The 21,446-nt window shown below is 38.5% G+C and overlaps 1 long non-coding RNA gene across 1 annotated transcript in view; it reads right to left on the bottom strand.

Moving 5' to 3' along the window:
- The window catches only part of LOC141727935 (uncharacterized), a 77,778-nt gene extending 67,824 nt beyond the window's left edge, over positions 1-9,954 (bottom strand). The window contains exon 1 of the long non-coding RNA XR_012578712.1: positions 9,420-9,954. This is a non-coding gene — a long non-coding RNA (uncharacterized LOC141727935). The remainder of the gene's footprint in view (positions 1-9,419) is intronic.
- Positions 9,955-21,446: the final 11,492 nt, after the last annotated feature.

Here is a 21,446-nt window from a genome sequence, read left to right as displayed (position 1 = left end):
AATTCTTTTCTTACTTGCTATTCCAGTGTTGGCACAAAGGAGGTTTAAGCTGATTTTCATCCAATCTTAAAAAACAAATCATAACTGTAATTTAAAATAGTTGGGATTGTTTACTTCACTCAGTTCTACATGCCAATTCAAATACTGAAAAAATGATCAGAAAACAGCAATACTGCCAAAATGAACACCTGAGAAATGCCAAAGTCACAATGCACAGTGCAGAGCAATACTAAAATCTGATTTTTAATACAGTATGAGTAGTGTACAATTAGCAAACTCCAAGTATTTTCTGGATTCACATGCCCACACACACCCCAAGTGTGCACCTTAATAAAATTAAATACTCATTAACTGTGAACAGTGCTGGGTATTTTTATGAAGATGTTGAGTTGCTAATTGAATTTGAAGCACAACAGATGCTTAGTACTCCAACCAAATGCTGCTTTTCTTATATATTAAATATATATATTTGTGTGGATACATACAAATACTCCTCAGCTACTAAAGTAATTACAAAATATCAGCCAAAGGGTTTCTGCTTCCCCATGGCTTAAGAACTCAAGCCATGAGCTGAAACCTCAGCAATTGCAGAGAGGAATCACTGCAGTGATGCCATGGTAAACACCAATTCTGATTAAAACACCTGAATTTATAACAAATGGTTTTTTTTAAAGTTGAAAAATATTTTTTGGCATGACTTCTGAACAAAAATCCTTTTCCACAAGTCTGCCAACTACTACAGAGCCACTCAGGGTTTAAAGTGTTACTCCAGGTTGTGCCTGGGCCAGCAGGGCAGAGGTCAGAGCTCTGCAGTAAATTCCTGCCATCAGGCAGCTGGGAGATAAGGGTTGGGAAAAGAAAAAAGAAAACAAACACAACAAACCCCAAAGCCCCACTGGCCACATCTCCTTAGAGTCAGAGACCTTGTAAAATACCACCTTTGTCTCCCCTGATGCCAAACTCCTGACGGCAGGTTCAGAACAAGCACAGGGGGTGTGGAAAGAAGAACTGAACAAACCTAAGCAAAAAACTTGTCTTGGACTTTGTTTTTTGAGTGTTTTGCAATTGTGCTCTCAGAAAGTCATGCAAGTTTCATGAAACTTCCATGGAATTTAAATCAAAGATTTAAGCTGTAATTTTCAGCCCTCTGCCTGAACACTGGTATCTGCACTTGTGTGCACACACTAAAATAGATAACTTCTGTCAAACTCTGCTCCACAACACCAGGAACAGGAACAAAGCACATCCATGTGCATCTGGCAGTGACAAAATGCACAGACCCACCTGGGGATGCTGCTGTCAGCCCTTGTGCTCTGCAAAACCTCTTCTACCCATTTCAGGCTTCAATATTAAACACCAAGCAAAATAAAATGTTGCAGATACTGCAAATGCCATCTCTTGCAATTTCTCCTTGGCAGACATTTGTGCAGATCCTTCATCCTGGTGGAGGGGAGGCTGTTGCTGAGTATTCTTCCTCCTGAGCCCCTCAAGTGACAGGAATTTCAGCTGGGTTCACTGCTATTCACAGCTACCAAATCGGCTGTCACAGACCTGACAAAGCTTTAGGGCAGGACACAGCAAGTTTCACACAAAGGCCATTACAATCTCACAACATAAGAAGCCGCATTTAGACAAGGAGAAAAGTTTGCTTTATGCAATTCACAATAAAAATTCAGATGTAAGCACTGTAAAATGAGCTTTAAAATAACAAGGCTGCAGCAGATGCTCATTTAATGAAACAACAGCAAACTTTCACATTTTCAAGTGTCTATTTAATCATAACACAGCTTCATCCTCATCATCATCTACTAGATGACCACAGACATACTGCAGCTTCCTGAAAATGTCATCTAATCACTTCCTCTGCAATCCCAATTAATTTCCCATAGCACAGCCCTAGCTGGGTACAAGGAAGCTGTGGCTGCTCTTTTTTTCCTGAATTTTAAGTGTACCCAACTCTGCCCATGGTTACAGGTGCTTGTCACTGAATTCCAGAACCATGGACTGGGTTGGGGGGACCTTAAAGCCCCTCCAGTGCCACCCCCTGCCATGTCAGGGACACCTTCCACTATCCCAGGCTGCTCCAAGCCCCATCCAGCCCGGCCTTGGGCACTGCCAGGGATCCAGGGGCAGCCACAGCTCCTCTGGACAAGGCATAAGGAAAGTGGCTGTGCTCCTCCACAGATGTGAGTCAACCACAGTGGCAATAAAACCCTGGGCATAAGGATGTACTTAAAAACATCAGAGATGGTCCTTGTGCTTTTATAGGTAAAAGAGATCAAATGTTATATGAAAACAGTCAGGACTTCAATGCGCTCAGAAGGGCCTTTCATGAATGTTAGGCAAGAGGACAGAAATTAGAAAATACCTTCAGCCAAGTAAAACTGGCTCCATTCACTGAAACTATAGTAACCATCTGCTTTTTGTTGCCTCTGTGCTCTTACAATACTGTCCAGAATGACCATGTTCAGAGAAAGTGAACACAGAGGGGGGGGAAAAAAAAGAATTATTTACAGCAGTTCTCCAGCCCTCCTTTTACTTCAATGATCTGTTTAAATATTCTGACTGTTTCAAGGGCTTGGTGAAACTGGCTTTTGTAGACTGAACACAAAAAACAAACAGGAGAAAAATGCAGCATTTTCCCCCTCAGCCAGAATACAGTGAGAGCACAGTGGTTAAGCAAAGGCAGAGTAAGCTAATTACCAAGTACACAGCTGCTCCTACCTGGCAGAAAGCAAAGGAAAAAAAATCCTATGAGTCACCAAATGCAGTTCCTAAATCTGGAAAAGCCTTACAAAAATAAACTTCCACGAAGAAGGGACCAGCTTCAGAGGAAAAAAAAAAAAGTGATGCAGATAATAAAGATCATTATTTCAGAACAAAAAACTATTTCCAGTTTGAAAGGAAAAAGTTTTTTTGGCAAGGCAACTACTAAGTATGTCATCTAGTTAAAAACAGCTTCTCTTCTTGTGGTTTGTTGGGGCAGAATGAGCAAAGAGATCTTCTACCAGATTCTTTTTTATATCAAACACCAAAAGGGGGTGGGAAGGAGTAATTTCTAACCCAGTTTAGAACAACTTTATTCCTCCCCATGATCATCAGCATTTCTTACATCCACCTTCAACACGCACAGAGTTCCAGATATTCACTAAAAATTCAGGGTGAGTTTTACATCCCACTTGAAACAGGAAGGATGATCCTGACTTCCCAGTTTTGCAGACACACAGGGATACAAACACACAACTGTTTATGCTTTGGAAGAACTTCTGTTTTGCCAAGCCCTTACTTGTGTAGTTTCTCCTGTATTTTAGAAAACAGCAAATGAGTCTCTAAATTACTAGTAGCAAAACAAGAGAATTTGTAGCAAGCATTGCTTGAAGTTTTTATTTTTCAGTTTTGTTGCTAACTTTAAAGTTTGCCTGAGTTCTTTTGGGACTCTTTTCTTGCACTTTTCTGCTGAAATAATATTACACTGGCCAATAAATTCCAAGATATTTCAATTTTAAAATTAAATTTAAAAAGAGAGGAGCTGAAAACTTCAAATCAGGTGTGAGCTGTTGGGGGGATAAGGGTGTTGTGAGCTTTCTGTGTGTTGGGTTTTTAACTGGGTGTCAGAGGAGGTGAGTTCTGACCCACCTGTACTCCCACACTAAATGAGCACTGATTGACACAAGAGCTGCCCACACATCCCCCAGTCAAACACAGGAAGCCAAAACTGCATTTCCTTCAGTTTTCCAAATAAATTTTTTGATCTAAAATTCGAACAGTTTAATTAAAACTATTTCTGAGGAGAAATGCATCAGCTTCACAACCTGATCCCATGAGCTGCTCCATTATAAGCTGCAAAATATCCTGATCTCAAAAGTCTTTTTCAACCTAAATGATTGTGTGACTCCATGGAACACAGTTAAAATAAAGCTATGGAGTATTCTGAAACAAAATCTCCCTTTCAATTATCCTTCAAAATGTCTTAGAAATTGCAGTGGAAAGTCTCCTTTCTGCCCAAATCACCAGATCCCCTTTCAACTACCCCAAGTTTCAGCCACTTTATACTCCCACCTCTCTTTCCTCCTAATAACAGTTACTAGAAATTTGCTTCAGGTTCATTTTAGAAGGAAATAATTAGATTTACAATTAACATTCCAAAGTATTTCTTGTGAACATTTTCCCATTGCTAATCATTTACCCAGTGGCAAGGCACAGGAATCCACAGAGGGCGAGTGTGCAAGGACAAACAGCCAGGGGCTCTCAAAATGCACATTTCAAGTGAAAAAGGCCATGTTTTGCAGGGAGAACAACAGCTTTCCAGCTTCCTTTCAGACTGGCCTGCAATTTCCAAATCTTTCATTTCCAAACAAAATTGGCTGACTACTAATAAGTTTCCCTTTGATATTTTCTTCCCTTGATGTCTGGCTGGATTATCAGCAATAAACAAGTTCCTTTTTTCCTTACTCAAAAAGTATTTGACTGCACAGCACCTCCCCCGAACAGACAGCAGGAGACTGACACTTACAGAAGTAAAAACACAAACCTCAACAAAACAAGCAACGAAGAAAAGAAATATAATCACACACATCATTACTGAGCAATGCTATTTGATAAAAATAATTATTTATGCTCAATTGCAGTGTAATTCTTCCTTCACCTCTCCTGTATTTCACAAGGTTTTCTTAGCAGGTTTAATCAAATTTTCCAGAATCTTGTGGGATATTTAAATAATGACATGCCCACTTAATTTGCACAAAAGAAAAGGCATGGATTAAGGTTTGCTTTGATTCGTTGGTTAAGCATTAAGTAATTAGATTTGCCTTGTTGTTAAGGAGAGGATAAACACGTTGCTCAGTTATGATCTAAACCCAAAGCTGCTCCTCAGTGCTTTTTTACCCTCCACAAAGTTTCTTCCAAGTGGACACTCAGAAATGTCCTAAATGAAAGAAGGGCCTGGAGGGCCAGGGCACAGGGAGCCACTTCCCACTGCCAGAGGGCAGGGATGGATGGGATATTGGGGAGGAATGTTAAAGAGAAGTTCAATTAATGTGTTGTGCTCTTCTTCCAACACAGCCACAAATCTTCACACAGATAGAAATTATCATCTCTGACTCTAAACCAGCTCTCATAACTAAAAAAAAAAAAAAGGAACTTGGCTCCAAAATTATCTTGTTTTTCCATCCTGTTCTTACTGTGTACTACCACACAAAACAAAGAAAAGAAAGAAAAAGGATGGCATCACACTCTTGATTGCATATACAGAGACAGCTGGGAAAAAGTAATTTATACACTGCAGGATCAAGTGAGGAATGGTGACACAGCCTAGAATTGAGAATACAGCAATCACCCTGTACAGTAAAAAGAAAGTTTGATGCTTATTATAAGTTAATACCCACCAGATTGTTCACAAAATACAGTGTCTAGAGACATCTTGTTCACAGCATTTACTACTGAAAAAAAGCCACAGAAAATAAATCTAAAAGCCTCATATCTCCCTCCTATAAATCTACTCCCAGGGCAGAGCTGTAGAAAACATTTGTACAGACTTTGAGCTGGGGAAGGTTTCCACACTCACCCTGCTTTATACTTCCTGAAAATGTTTATTTAAGTTGCTATTTTCCATTGCTGTTGTGACTCCTGTCATTTGAAACACCACAGAAACAGCCACAAAGTGTCAGTACAAAGCCAGAAAAACAAGACAAAGCTCAGAAAGAACAAAGCCTGTTTTGAAATCTGAAGACACCTGTACAAATACGTTTTTTTTTTTGAAGAAAAATAACCCAAAACTTTTTCAAGTGAAAAATAACCTCTCCAAAAACATATAAATTCAAGTGAAACAGTCAAGATAAAAACAAGGAAGTTCAAATGCACTTATACTGGATAATAAAAGAATTGGTTTGTTTGCTATCTACAGTGATTTTTCCTAAGAAAACATTCACCAGAAGACAAATATTTAATATTACTCAAAAGCAACAGTCCCTGTTTAAAGCTGTTCTGTAAGACCAACAACTCTATTGAGCAGGCAGTGTTTATAACAAAAACGTGCTTTTTATATCAGACAGTTTGTGCTAACTCGGCAACATTTCCAGCTCAGTACACTCTGTACCGCCGGGGCTTGCCAGAAACTCGGCTCTCCACGAGCATTTTCCTATTTGTTAACTATTTCTTCCAAAAGAAAGGAACTAATCCCAGTTTTTCGAAATCCTCTTCCCAGCCATTTAACAAGGAATTCATTTGCCTAACAAATACACAGGGAAATAGTAATGTAAATAGAATAATAGCTAAATCATTTCTGCTATGTAAATCAGAGAATCCGGTGGTTTAGTTTTAAACCAGAACAACACAAAGCCAAGCATGACCACGTTTCCTACAAGGCTAAATCAGAAAGGAATCCAAGAGGCAGTAAAGGCTACTTATCTTTTCCCAACTCTATTCCAGATAACAGCCAAAAAAGCCCCTTTATATTTGGATTCCATAGTGCTAGTCGTTTTTTATTTAATAAATATTGATGAAATGTTAAAATATTTAGTAACTCGGAGAGAGAAGGGTGGTTGATGGTCTAGCTTAATGGATGGGCCAGGAGCACAGGCAGTCCTTCACAGAACCACTGCTGTTCAGAGTAGGAAATCCATGGAATCCAAGGAAATGTGCATCCAGTTAGAACCCACACACCTCCAGCTCTTCAAACCTCAAAGCCATGAAAACCTCAAAGCTGAAACCCAGGGACTCTCAGCATTTAGGGGTGATTTGCAGCCATTTGGCAGCTGCCCCCAGCCCTGCAGAGGAGGAATTCGGCTACAACCAGCTCAGCTCAGCCACACGTGCTGAACACGTTGCTGTGCCTGCACACCAGGGTCAGGGTGCAACACAACCCTCACACACCCAAAGCAGGGCATGTGACACAAATACCTGCTGTCACAACAAATGGTGCCTCCTGAGGGGAATAAGCACCAGGGCCTAATGCCACCCATGCAATGCACCCCAGCAGGTGAGTGACAAACCCAACTATCACACTGGTACTGAGGAACAATTAATGCTGGGCAATCACCAATTCTCACTGCTCTGCCCCTTCTGGGATGTACAAAATGGGTTCTTTTGGCAGCAATGAAATACTGACCTCTGAAAAACTCAATCCACTTCCACAAAAGTCTCATGATGGGATTTTAGGTTATGATGGCTGTGCCTGGCACTTCCTTTATGTCTCACCCTCTTGGACACTGCACAGCACAGTCAATTCTTTGCAAAGCTCCCATTAAATAAACTATCATTACATAAACAGCCTCATTTTCACAGCACATATGGTTTTGAAAATTCCCTTTATCCACTGGGCAGCTGTGATGCTGAACAGAAGCTATGGCCAGAGTTATGGTACATGGCAGAAAGTTCTGTGAATCCCAAGTTTCTGTGTGTTTTTATTTGATTGCAAGATGTCATGTTTCTGACATATGATGGGGATTTACATCTGCAAATGCTCAACATGTCACAGTGACAGACTGGGGCCATGCTGACTGTGTTTTGTTAACACTGACAACAACCACAGCCAATAAAACTCTGGGAGTCTTTGTACTCCAAATGCATTCTGTATTCTTTTCTAATATATTTGTCCAAAATATCTTCTTCCATTTTCCTCAAGCACTGTATATTCAAAGGCTTTAAAAAGTTACAGTTCATGGGATTTCAGGGTTGTATTTTCTTTTGTTCTTTTTCCTTTTCATTTATTTATTTATAATCTCATCCCAGATGTGGCATCAAATGCACACAGCGGGATATCCTTAAGCATTACTTTGTAGAGTTCTTTGTGTCACCATCCAACATTCTTAATCACATGAAGATTAGCAGAAAGACTTAGCTGGGAGTAGTGTGAGCAAGGGGAGGGGAAACTGGGTATCTGCTGGTTTAAAACAGCTCCACACCAGCTCTGTCTCCTTTTCCCAATTTGCCCAGCTCCCAGAAAACAGAGACAAGGTGGAGCAATAACCAACCTTCCCTTCCATTCACATTTGCATTGCCTGCTTGTTCAGCACAGCACTGACACCAGGGCTCCCTCCTCCTCCTCCATCCCACATCCTGCACACACATCCTGGATAACTTCACAGCTTAGAGCGGGTGGCCGGGGGGGAAAGCTGAACACAAAAGCTTTGGCTGAGGCAGGTCCCAGTTCCTGGTTCCAGTCAGATCTGCAGCTCCAGATCCCAAAGCAAGAGCAGCCACTGGTGTGGTTTGCAAACCTCTGCAAACAGCCAGGAAAGGAGGGTGTAAGGATCTGAGAGTTCAGCATTCCCACAGAACTTGTCCACTGCAGGAGGAAGCCAGGACACCAACAGTTCCATGTGTAAGACAGGCAAACAAGGGGGCTGGACTGATTACTGGCCCCACAGGCACTGGGAAGTTGTGGATTTCCATCACAAGTCACTGTTCTTAAACCAAGACCACTTAACATGTGCAAAGTAACCACAGAAAGCTTTTAACAAACTGTATAAGTGACAAGAAAAGTAATTTTTAGGATGCAGTAAATCCTCATCCTAACATGTTAATTTAAATTGATACCTGGGATTAAGTGGCCACAAGCCCAAAAATGCAGAAACTGCACTGTTAAGTGTAATAGGGAAACTCCAGAAAAGAAGTGGATCTGCTGACAGCACAACTTCAAGCCAGAAGAGGAATGACAAATTTTGCCTCTGACACATATGGACTAACAAGAAAACAAATTAACAGCAGCCTGTTCTCACAGGAAATTATGAGACAGCACAATAGCGTAAAAGTCATCTTATATGCAGAGCTCTTAAAAGTGAATTAATAGAGGACTATTGCATAGTTACTGCTGGTTATAACTTGGAATACATTAAAACCTTTACTTCCCCAGACCAATATTTAAAATAAACAAGAAGCAGTGAGCAGGCACAGCCACTTCATTAAAGTGATTACATAAACTCTCAAACCAAGACTTAATTTGAATTAATAGTAAAGATAAAATTGAATGCATAAACATGCCATGCAGAAAGAATGAAGTTCTGAAAAGAATTAAGTGGTTTGATGATATCACATAGCAAACACCTGATGAATTCATTAAACACAAAGGGTTGCAGATGCCACGATACAGTGAGCAGTTCCTACCTGAAAAATCAGATGGATGTCAAACTTACAAAAAACTACTGAGTCCTAACAGCTGCAGGACACAGGCAGAGGTTTTGCAGAGCAGCACCAAAATTTGAACCCGAGACTGATACAGTCAAAATATCAATACCAAACATGATTAGTTCCAATGAAGTTAATCCAGTGTTTGGAAGAACAGCTTCTCTTTCTGCTTGGAAGGGCCAGGGATTTCTTCTTTGGAACTGCCCTGGAGCTGAGATCCACTTTCCCCCAGGCACGTTCCCCAGGGGAGACCCTCAGCTCATCGATTACATAAACTGCTCTCTAGTCTCAGTCACCTTAGCAGGGCAGCTAAATATATGCACCAAGACATAAAATCTGCAGAGCCATCAAAGCGCTTCTGCTGGAACAGAAGAGCTGACAATTTATGGGCTCTTCAGTTGTGCCTGCTTTTATCAGGCTGGTTAGTTGAAAGAAAATGCACACATAATTACTTAATCCCATTAAAACAAAGACAAATGACAGCAGAGAACTCCCAAGCTCAGCAGTTTGAGCACAGGAAGATTCTGAACTCACACAGAAATGAATCACAGAGCCTCCTCAGTGGGCAGCTCCTTCCACAGCCCCTCTTATTTTGGCTACATCAGCATCACAGCTCTGATATCCAGCCAGCTCCAGGAAATGGCATCTTGGACAATGAACAGCTTCCAGATTTCCCAATGTACCAGTAATCCAAGGTCTCCACTTTTTCAGTGAAGTGATTGCATGTCAATTAAAGCAAGTAAATTCACAAGAAGCTACTAAAAAAATTCAGTTGCTTCTTCCAACATTTGGGGAGGACAAGCAGGAATCCTAAAGAGGCAGCAAGTGGCAATTTGGTGTTGGTGCTTAATTTTAACATTTTGAGTTTCAGAAAGTTACAGGAACTCCTGTTCAGTGCATTAATGACAAAATGTAAACTGTAGTCAGCACCTGAAGAGGGAAAATGAAGCAAATTAACATTTCACTAGGGGATTTATAACACAGGTTTGCTGGCATGTTTACTATGCAGGAATAAATAAATGTGTAAAATAATTGGAAGTACTCATTGAAGAACTGAAAACTGAAATTATGAAAATCCATATTAAACTCAAAAGTCACTTATTTTTAAGGCAGCAATGATTTTTTTTTATTTAATAAAAAAATATATTTAGCGTACCTCTAAGCACCAGGATCTTTTGTCTCTGCTGTTCCCACACAATAATCTGAGCCCTTGGATGTGAGCAGTGTCTCACCTCCAGGCTCAGCCATCCTACAGCAGCTGGCTGGGACAGGAGAAGCAAACAGTGCTGAGTGTAATGTTTGCTCACCAATTACCCTTCTGTGGGCTCACTGAGAACCTCCCAGGACAAGGCCAGGCAGGAACCCCTATCCCAAAAAGGGGGGGATTAGGAATTTCAGTACTAGAGTGCATTTCTTTTGAGACTAAGCAGTAACAGTCTTGCAGGAAAAACATTTTTCTTCACACTTTCCAGGCCTTAACTGTGGTTTACAGCAAAAGAAATAGTAATAAAATAATGCTTCCTGCAGTCTGGTTTAGTTTAGGAACAAGGCAGAGAGGGACTGAGCCATAATTCCATATACACCTGGGACAGGGGATATCTGTCTGGAAGTTTTCCACTTCCAAGGACAGCCTGTCCAGGTACAAAGGCTCTCTGGGGACATCTCTCAAGCACACTGCTGCTTATTACTCTCAGCTTTACCTCACCTGCTTATTAGTTCCTGAATACTCTATTTCTTAAAGAACAGGAATAAACAAGTGGGAACTCCTCCATTTGGACTGCAAAACCCTGCTGGGTATAAATTCCATGGGTTTGTGCAGAGGACCAGAGAGCCTTACTGAGGCTGGAAGCACCAACACCAGCAGAGAAGCAGCAGCAACGATGGTGACACCACTTCAGGACACCTCAGTTTTAGTGAAGTATTTAATTTATTTTACTATGGTGCAGCAATGGAAATCTTACTTTGCTCTGTGTAGAAAATCCAAATTAGACTCCCAACTCAGGGCTGTTAGGGATGGCAAGAGAATCCTTAAGTTACTTGTAAGTTATTCAACTATAACATTAGTACAAAATAAAAATAAAATGTCATCTTTCAATAAGCCAACTACACATTAAAGAAAACCTATAAAGCTTTTGTCAGGAACACAGACTCCTCTTGACCAGCAGCCAGTTAAAGTGGTAGAACTCTCAGGAATATCTCTGGAAAGGGCAGGATTGTCAGTTAAGCCCTTCACCATTCTATCCCAGCACAGTCCTACATCACCTCCATCCCTTAATAAGAGCAGAGGACATCAATCAAATACAGAAGCCAAATTTGCTTTCCAGTCACACTGCTCATTACCATGATATCAGAAATCACATCCTTTCCTTATAGAAGAGACAAAATGATGACAGGGCAGACAAACACCACACACTTCCCCTTCAGCTCCCTTAGAGAACAGATTCCAGGGAATTTTGTAGACATATGTAGCCAAGTATTGCATAGAATAAATTTTGTCAAACTCCAAAGGGAACAAGAAATTTTCCTTCCAGCTCCCTAGAACCATAAACCCATCAGACTCCAAGCCCTGCTGCTCCTGTTGACACAATAACACTGTCCATACTTCCCATCTCTTTAGAGAGCTTTAAAGAATAAATTCTAAATAAAGAATACTTTAAATTGGTAAAGCCATTCCAGAAAAAGAAAATCCTATACAATGACCCTTTCATCACCTATGACTGGAAATTTCCCTACTTTGCCTTCTTAATTTCTTGCTGCCCCAGAGCTGCATTTTAAGAACAAAAAGGAGGCTTTTCCTATACTGTGAAAGTATTAATGAGCCCCACTGAGTGTTGTTACTGACAAAGCCTCTCCAGGGACTAATTACAGCAGATAATTGTAGGCCATGATTTTTTTTTTATTATTGCACAAACCTCTCAGAGACTCCAAGGCAAAAGCCAAACCCAAAGTCCTTTGAAAAACTTGCAGTCCCTGCAGGGAGCATGAAGGAGCCCCCAGTGCCATTCCTTAGCAAGGCTCCCCAGGGACCTATATGGCCTACATCATACCTGCTGTATGTAGTTAGAAAGTAAAGATAAAATCTTTACTAGAATAAAGCTTTAAAAAGTAGGCTTAAGCACCAAAAATATCACATGGAAAAACAGCAGACATTACCAGCAAAGGAATATTTTTGCCTTTCTCATAACTTAATTAACCCTTATACTTCAACTCTTCAAAGACAAAACAGTAAGAAGATACAAGTAAGATTTCAACATGGAATGTGTTTATTTTTTATTTTTAATTTTCAGTACAGTATTAAGAGGTCATTTAAATACTTTAAATAAAGATATTTGAAGAAAAACCCAGAGGATTCAACTAGGTAAAAAAAACACAATCTTATCAGTGGATAAAAGACAAGTATTGAATGACCTTAGGATCTTCAGAATAACATTCTCAAGAAAATGCATATTCCTGGGTCACCTAGTCAGGAATGCAGCTTAATGTTGTGCTTCTCTTCCTGTTCTTTGTTTTGTGGATCTCAACTATAATGGACAGCTTCACTGACAGGCAGGAAGAATTTTTTTTTAATGAAACATGCAGAGAACCAAGTCAATGTGCTTTCAAAACCTCTATAATTTTCTCTATAATTATAAATCAGATAGGCATCAGGTCATACTACAGTCCTAAATATCAACCCTCTCTCCTCCTTTTATATTTCCTCTCCAAATCAACCAACTATAATTATCTGACACATTACAAAGGACCATGGAAACAATTGGTAGGCAGTTAAATATTACCAGACATGTAAAAAAAATAAAATAATCTGAAACTAACTGAAAATTAATTATGTTTCACAAAAGGATAAGTAAAACTAAAAGCAGAAGCTGCTTTTGGCGTGGAGTGAAAAAAGGGAAAAAAAAAGCAGTCTGCTACTGTGCAAAGTAGAATACCCCGATTTCTGGAATGCATGCTCTGCTTCCCTCAGGCACACTTCTGGAGCAATGCTGGGAGGGGGGAACATCTCATTTAAGATGTCCAGCCACCAGACCCTCTTCCACTATTTCAAAGTCCATTTTATTTTCATGATAGCTCATATTTGTTAGTCATTTAGTAAAGAAAAATTTCCATACACCCATTCTGATGAAAAAAATTTCTTTCAAATGCCAATCAAGGAAATCCTGACATAACTAAATGAAGAGAGTGGAAACATGCAGTAAATTTTATTTAAAGTTCTCTGCAGGTATATTTACACACATACATGCTAAAATATTTAAGCACATATATGTGTACATACCTAAGACATGTAAGCATTTGAGGTTCTTTGCTTACAATATTCAGTCTCATAAGATCCATGGATTTTTAAAGATACACACAGTGAGATGGAATGTGTTAGTTCAAGCAGCTAAACCTGACAGAAACACACACAGGTCAGGTCAGTGATTTTTCTTCCTTGGATCGCATGAGTGAGCACAGCTTCTTGCAGTGTTAAGTGTTTGGGGACTGGAAGCTGTCACATTTTGGTTCCAATGCAGTAACACATTAAACCAGTAATCTAAATTTCATAAGCTGCACCTTTAAACTCACGCAACACTGTACAGGTTTGCACACAACTTCCCAGCCAGTAGTCTGATGCCCTTCTTTCCTCTTCCAGCCAAAAATGACTGTTTCAGTGAAGAATTTAGGTAAAATGAAAACAATTTTCTCATTTGCAATCACATGACCAGGAAGTAGAGTGGGTCTGCAGCAGAAGCTGAGATTCCCTGATGCAGTGGGTGTGTAGAAAGTTAAATACCACTTCAATATCTCCACATTATTCCCATGAGGAGTGTGTTTATAACAACAAGCAGACTGTGGCACGCAACCATAGTCTAAGGTCAGCAAGGCCCTTTCTCTGTGCTACAGAATCACCCTCTTGAAAATTCAGTATATTTATGCCTTTTAAAAATGAAAGTTTCCAGGAGGTTTCATGCTCAGTAAGGAGTGTGGAAATTATTTCATACTGTAAGCAAACTGTCAATTAAAAAGGGCAAAAATTCATTTTTAAATCAAGCTATGAATTGGACATCAAGCTACTTATATTTTGGATTTCTATTAAGAGAGATAATAAATGGTCATGTTTAATTTGTTGAAATAATGGCTAGCAAGGTAAAGCAACATTCACTTAAATGAAAGAGATGCTTCTTAAAACTGCATGAAATTAATGATTCTCACCCACAAAAACTCCCCAAACAAACAGTTTCATAAGGGAACTGCTACAAGCTATGAAACTTGATAGAGGAGATTAATATATAGCTCAGCATCCAAGTCACTATGATATTTCAGTACACTAAAAATTGTATCTATTCCATCAGCACATATTATTAAGATGCATTATGTTGTTGGACCAATTTTTTATACAGTCTAACAAAAGTTACAGACCTTGTATATCTTGTTACAGTTAAAATAAAGAGGATTTCTGAGGCTCAGGCCTCAATACTCAGTTCAGTTATACTGCCAGCAAAAAGCTGAACATATTTCCCTTAGTGCTATCCTTAATCTTATATACCTTCAGATACAAAGGTTGGACAATTTTGCGTAATATGTTGCAATTACACTACCTGGCTAAACAAACTGTCCAAGAATCGCTAATAGAAATGTCATCAGAAAAATAAAGTCCAAAGCAGATTTGTACTAAAAAGAGAGAAAAAAAATCTACAAGAAAAGTGGTATAAGCCCTAAAGAGCAGTACATTCTTTGAGGACCTCCAATATTATACTATTTTGAAGTATATGAATGCTTTTCTTGGAACATACAGAAAACTGTTTCTCTTAAACCAAGACAGAGAATGAATTTAATAGGGGTTTATAGGTCTCAAGTTTAGGAGGATTTCCCATCAGGTTCTGGAAAAACAAAAATCATTAAATACAGACACTAACCAGTTTGCAAATCAGGACATAAAATGTCTCAGATTATATAAAAGTATACTCCAACTTCTCCATAACAGAAGTCAAAGCTAAGGCCTCACAATTCCAGTTATTAGAAATAGCATATTCTCTTTACTAGGCCACCACTTGAAGCCAGCTACTCAGTGTTTTAAAGAAGGAATCTTATAAAAAGCTGGTTGCAGTGCAGTTCTTTGCAATATGTACCCAAGTACAGACAGATTGCTTGAAAGTATTAAGAGTTATAACAGAAACTGTTAAAGAAAATGCAACATAAAAACAAAATGCAGCAAACTACACTGCCTGAAGTTTCTTCAGGGTCCTCATACCTAGTAAAGTTCACTACACAGATTAAACATCATGAAGTACAAATTAACAAACCACATGATTAATAAAATCTGTTCACTTTATATTAAACATCTCTACTCTGATTACAGAACGTTTAGGCCCTCTGTAGCACAGAGGAACTCTTCCCTTTGTATCGCGGGCCAGGTTCTCATCGCGAACGCTCCTGCCCGCTTATTTCAACAGGTTCTGCAGCATCGCCGTAGCGTAGGTGGGGCGAGCTTGTCTGCTTGCAATTGCGTTTTGCAGATACTGGATGCCTCCACAGCGTTCCCAAATCTCTTCAAACTGCCTCGGTAAAATTTCAGCACCTCGCTTTCGGGTTAAGCCAGTCTCTTCAAGGTTAAGCTCACACATATCCATGTCATCCTTACCTGAAATGGTAAAGGGAAAAAGAAAACATATTTTACATCATTGAAAGATCCCATCAATAAAAATTAGATCTTTGTTAATTACATTTCCTCTCTGTAGATCTGGTTTGCTGGTAGACTTCAGAGCTTACGAGGAAGTCCTCAGATACAGGCATTTTTCAGTTTCCTGGTTTTTTGTTACACAGAGAACACTAAAACAGTATGAGAATAAACTAATATCACATGCTGCAATTGACAAAGCTGTGCTTAAACAGCAAGCAAAAAGGAATAAAGGGAAGAAGCCGAAAGATCATCATCTCGATACATTCTTCTGAAACCCATTACAGGATGACAACCACATTTGGATTACATATACCTTCAGTTTCAGGCCACTTTATAGTGAACTGCTTTACTTATGGTTAAAGCAACTAAGAATTCCAGACTTTGGATCAAGTAGCTAATCTGTCAGCCTACCACACAAAACCAACAGTGGGACCAACGTAGGCAATCCAATGAAATTATATATGTAGCTCACAAACTAAATCGTAATCTTATTTTTAACAGGTACTCAACGACAGCACTGCTACTTTTAGCTATGGGCTTTGGCACTGAACAGCAACAGCTGGTATAAGGAATTCTACTTAAAATAATTTGCAGAAAACAAACTTTTGTTGCCAGTAAAGCATAATCCTGTAGTGAAACAAATTGGCTATGGCCTTTCCTCAGTCTCTAAGTTAAATACAAAATCTCAAAACACAGAAGCGTAAGCAGCATTTCTCCAGTGTTTTCTCCCCTGTTCCTTACCCTCCAGAAAAGGAGGATACATTTCACTACCAGATAAATCTCTACCTATCCATTGCAACATTTATTCTAAATTTTTAAGATTAAAAAGCTCTTTTCCCATACTAAGTAGCATAAATAGGGTAAAAGCATCAGCTTGCTATTAGCCTTGCTATTAGACAGACAATGTAACATATGCACAAATTGTTTTGATACAAACTGCTTGTAATTCTTTACAGCTAACTTAAAAACAGTATAATAATGAGTAGACCTTTCCCAGATAAATTGTGATGTTTTATCTTCACACTGTCTCCAGTTCAATGAATAGTCTGAGGGTTTGTAATAATACAACTCTTTCCATTTGATTTCCCACTGTCTATGGCTTCCCAAATTGAAGTACGTGTAGAAGTAAAACATAGGACCAGTTACATGTCCCAGTGATATTCTGAAACATTTGGCCACCATCAGCAGCAGTCCCAAATCCTCAAATTCTGCCCAGATAAGAAAGAACAGAGAAAGGGAGGGAGGGAAGGAAGGCAGGGAGGAAGGAAGGCAGGGAGGAAGGAAGGTGGGGAACTTGGAACTTCATCCTCTTTTTCTGAAGTTTGATATCAACTCTGAACCTTCTCCAAGTTTCAACACCAACCTGCTACAAGCAGAATGGGTGCCTTGTCAGGGTGAAGCTCCATTTGCCGAGCAATCCAGGGCCCATCGAAGTGTGCGTACCACCAGCCCTTCTTCTTGTTCTGGGGGTCCTTGTACTGGTCCACGGGGCGGATGAAGGGAATGCGGAAGTAGCGCTGCTGCCTGTTTATTTCAATCTCTTGTTGTCTGCCCGGGAGCTGGGCTGCGGGGTTCTGTTGTGCTATCATTCAAAACATCCCCCCAAAAATAAGTGAACAAAGCAATTAGAAAACAAGAAAGCCATATTACTTCCTTTATTAATCAGCACATTAAAAAACAAACAAACAAACAAACAAAACAAACAAGAAAACAAACCCTCCCCCAAAACCCAAGAGATTATCTCTCAAGGTCATCTGAAGTCTCAGCAAACCTAGAAAGTATTTCCATCTCATATAATGTGCATTCTGTTAATTGCAACAGCTAAAACACTGGTCAGAAATGGCTCATGTTAACTCCTGTACATGTTGCCCAATGGCAAATTTAAACAAAACTAAGTAAATAAAATAACATATTCTGCTTTTAATCAATATTTAAGGTAAAACTTGCCATGTAAAATTTCTTACCAACCAGAAACATTTATCAGTAATTGCTTTAGTTCAGTCCATTTTTTTGTAAAAAAAGATCACAGCGCACAGAAGCATTTTCAGTTGCAAACATACAAAAGCATCACTTGATGTTTGACAGTCGACACAAAAGGATGTATAATACTGTTAGAAATTACTAATTTGTTAATAGAAATGTTGACAATAAATACTGCTTATTACAAAGCTGCCACCAAACAATTTTCTGCTTAGATTTCTATAAGTCAAAATCTGGCATTAGAAGTAACTTCTGGCTGCTTTCTTTTTTCAAGGAATTTTTAATTTCCAACCATTAAGATCAGCTGACTAAACTTCTAAAGGAGAAAGTTACATGAAATTTGTTCAAGTTTCATATATATTTTTGGTAAATATTTTCCACATGCATTTTTGGACTTTTTGAGTTCCCCATATTTCAGACTCTAGAGAGAAACTCACTTTCAAATAAAAGCAGATACTCTCTATGTTAATTCATCAAATGATCAACCTTCTTAATCTTACATATACACTATCATAATCGATTTTAAATAGTAAATGCTCTTAAAAGCAACATTCTTTCCTTTAATAACTGCCCCTGCAAAAGTTTGTTACTGATCTTGTTTTAGTGGTTTACACCACTGTTACAGATACCCTGCTTAAGAACCTTTACCATCTCTACAGAAGAAAATCAGGATTAACTTTTTATATGTTTCAGCATAAAAGGAGTAATTAAAAGTGAATTCAATTTTTTTCCTTGTGTATTGAGCAACAAAAAGAATTTCTGAGCTAACATTTATTAATATGAAAAATTACAATTACTTTTAATAACTTATTTTTACAGTCATGAACAGAACTAATACAGACTAGCAACTACACCTTGAAATTTCTTTTGCCTAGATTCAAGCAAAAATAGTTTTTCTAAACCTGAAAAGCAGAACTTTAACAAACCCCTATATGTCATACACATCAAATCTCCTTTTTCTAATGTGTGCATTAACAACAAACATAGGAAAAAAGCACCCAGATTTTAACACATGAATGCTACTTTTATACATCAACTCTGATAAAACACACACCTTACAGGAAGACAGAGTATATAAAAAACTAATTTAATTCTATCCATTGTCTGAACATTTATCCCAGCAGATCAGTACTTAAGTATTGTTGAATACTTTTTGCACTGCAATGGTAATTGCTAAGGCTCATTTCTACCCCTAGGCATATCTAAATCTAGAGAAGAGGGCAAATCTGGAGAATGGAAATGCTAAGCAGCCAATGGAGCCTCTATTGGTGCTATAGAACTGTGGCTGTCTATTCAGAAGAAACCATCACCTGAATGTTAGTCTGTGTGCTAGGAAAACAGTTGTTACATTATGTTGATTCCAGAGTTTTGCTACAACAAAAAGCCATGTGCAGACAATTAAAAAAAAAGGCTAGAACAAGAATGGTTTTGGGGTGTTGGTGGTTGCGGTAAAAAATCGGAGATTATATCTTTCAATAATTTATATAAGAAGGTTATTTCACTCTCCCTTCCCATGACTCCTCAAATGGGTAGGTTTTCATGAAGACAAGGACATTTTTGAATTACTAGAGTCATGTATAATTACCATCAGATTAATAACATTGTCAAATTATCATTTTTTTTTTTACAATTAACTTCTATATACATGTGTAGCAAAACACTGGATTAATCAATGTTAGTATGGAGCTCTCAAGTGTTCCTATTCTTCAAAGTTAGCTTAAACAACTGTCTCCTCACTTACTTGAGTTGCTCAAAAATGGTGCAAAATCTGTGAACAAATATTACATGTTGAACAAAAAATGAAAGTGCTGATTCCTTATAAGTTATGGCTTCATTACAACATCAACATTTTTCACCAATGCTGATAACAAACAAATAGGAATTCTAGCTACAACACAAATGCAGATTCTAAGTGTTTCTACTCTTTTTCTACTTCTATTTTCATCAAGATTTAACCTCAAAATCACCTTAATAATTTGCAATTCCTGTTACAAAGCTTCAGTGGTAAATTGCTCTGACAAATCTGCTATTTAATTAATGTAGTACTTTATTTTTTTGACATTTCTGCTAGAAAAAAAAACTTCCAGAGCTCTGTCAATATCAGTAATAATACACAAACCAGTGCTTAGCTTCTATACTGAATGCATGAATTTAAATAAAGGATACTTATAAAATTACATTAAAGGATACTGTAAAACTACATTAAATCAATGAAAAGATGTAAAGAAAAAACTACATCACTTGAAGCCCACATCCACTGACACGGGAAAGACTTTTAGCTTAAACACCTAAGAAATCAGAATTTCTTCTTACTACCTTCTCAGATGACTACAGTACATATGTATGTGAAATGCCCATGTGGTATAATTATTTGCAATGCAAAGAATTATACTGGCATTGAGAGTCTCTAAAGGTCACTATCAATTTCTTCTGAACTGCAAGGTTCTCTTATTCTCTTATTATGCCATATTTCAATGAAGTTAAAAAAATACAATGAAAAACACTGAAAAAAATGCAGCAAATATCTCAAAAGTGATAACAATATGAATATTCTCAGCTTTTTGTGCAAAAATCCAAAGATCATCTGCTCTTTGATACTTCCCATCAGCAACACTGTGTATGAATATTTTACCCATTTAGCTCCAGAGAGAACGTTCAAAGCAATTTACCACTTGGCAGAAGTGCTTCAAATGCCTTTTCCTGCCATTTCAGTCACAAGCTTTCTTAAGCAGCTAAAACCACATTTCAGACACAAGGACCCATTATTTGATAATATCTTCTCCAGGGGTCCAGATTTTGCCTGCCACATATCCATACTAAAATTCCCTGAGAACCTCAAACTCAGGTAATGCTCAAGTAATTAATAACTCAAGTAAATGAATCAAGGGGAAGGAGGTGCCTTTGTACATGGACTGAGATTACCTAGGGCACCTGGATTCCCTGGGATGCTTATTCTCCATGTCCTACAACAATGCCTTAATCTCAGGCTCATGTGACTTTGGGGAGAGCACTTTCTCCCTATCTTCCCTTTTCTTTGTCTCTCCCATGAACTGTGTGACAGGAACACAAATATCAAATATAATGGAACAAAAAGACAAAAGGAATGATCTGACTAAATTGTTCCATGCATTTACTGTGATCCTATAAATTTCTTAGATTCCTTTTATACAGATGATCACCGGACTTTTGAGGTGGAACATTGGGAAACGAGTAACAGTCCACTCTGTAAATACCACTCCAGAAACCAGGTACAGAATTTCCAGGTCTGGCAGTATGAAACTCCCACACTTCCTTGATGAATGCAAGAGAAACTTACTCTGATTAGTGTGTGGCTTTGTCAATAAACACCAGCCTGTGAAATCAGTAGAATGAGGGGTCTAAATAGAAAACACGATCTACACAAAATTTGTCACCCCATGAGCCAGAATTACAGCATCAACACTCAGATTTTATAAAGGAGGATGTAACATGATGTATGTAAGCAGTGATGTAAACGACATAATTAGTAGCACCTTTTAAAAGTATCTACATCTATGTCTACATGTCTATGTCAATATTATGAAATATTAAAGTAGCACAGCAATGAACATTTAACAAAAATGCCAGCACCTGCACCAGTAGATCAAGAACTCTTTTTAACAGATGTCAGCTGGATGTGAGAAAAGGTTTTAAGAAGCATAAGAAG

Source organism: Zonotrichia albicollis, unplaced genomic scaffold (assembly GCF_047830755.1).
Source record: "Zonotrichia albicollis isolate bZonAlb1 unplaced genomic scaffold, bZonAlb1.hap1 Scaffold_257, whole genome shotgun sequence".
Taxonomy (NCBI): domain Eukaryota; kingdom Metazoa; phylum Chordata; class Aves; order Passeriformes; family Passerellidae; genus Zonotrichia; species Zonotrichia albicollis.
The sequence above is the reverse complement of the archived record's forward strand: the minus strand, read 5'-3'. Positions and strand labels throughout refer to the sequence as shown.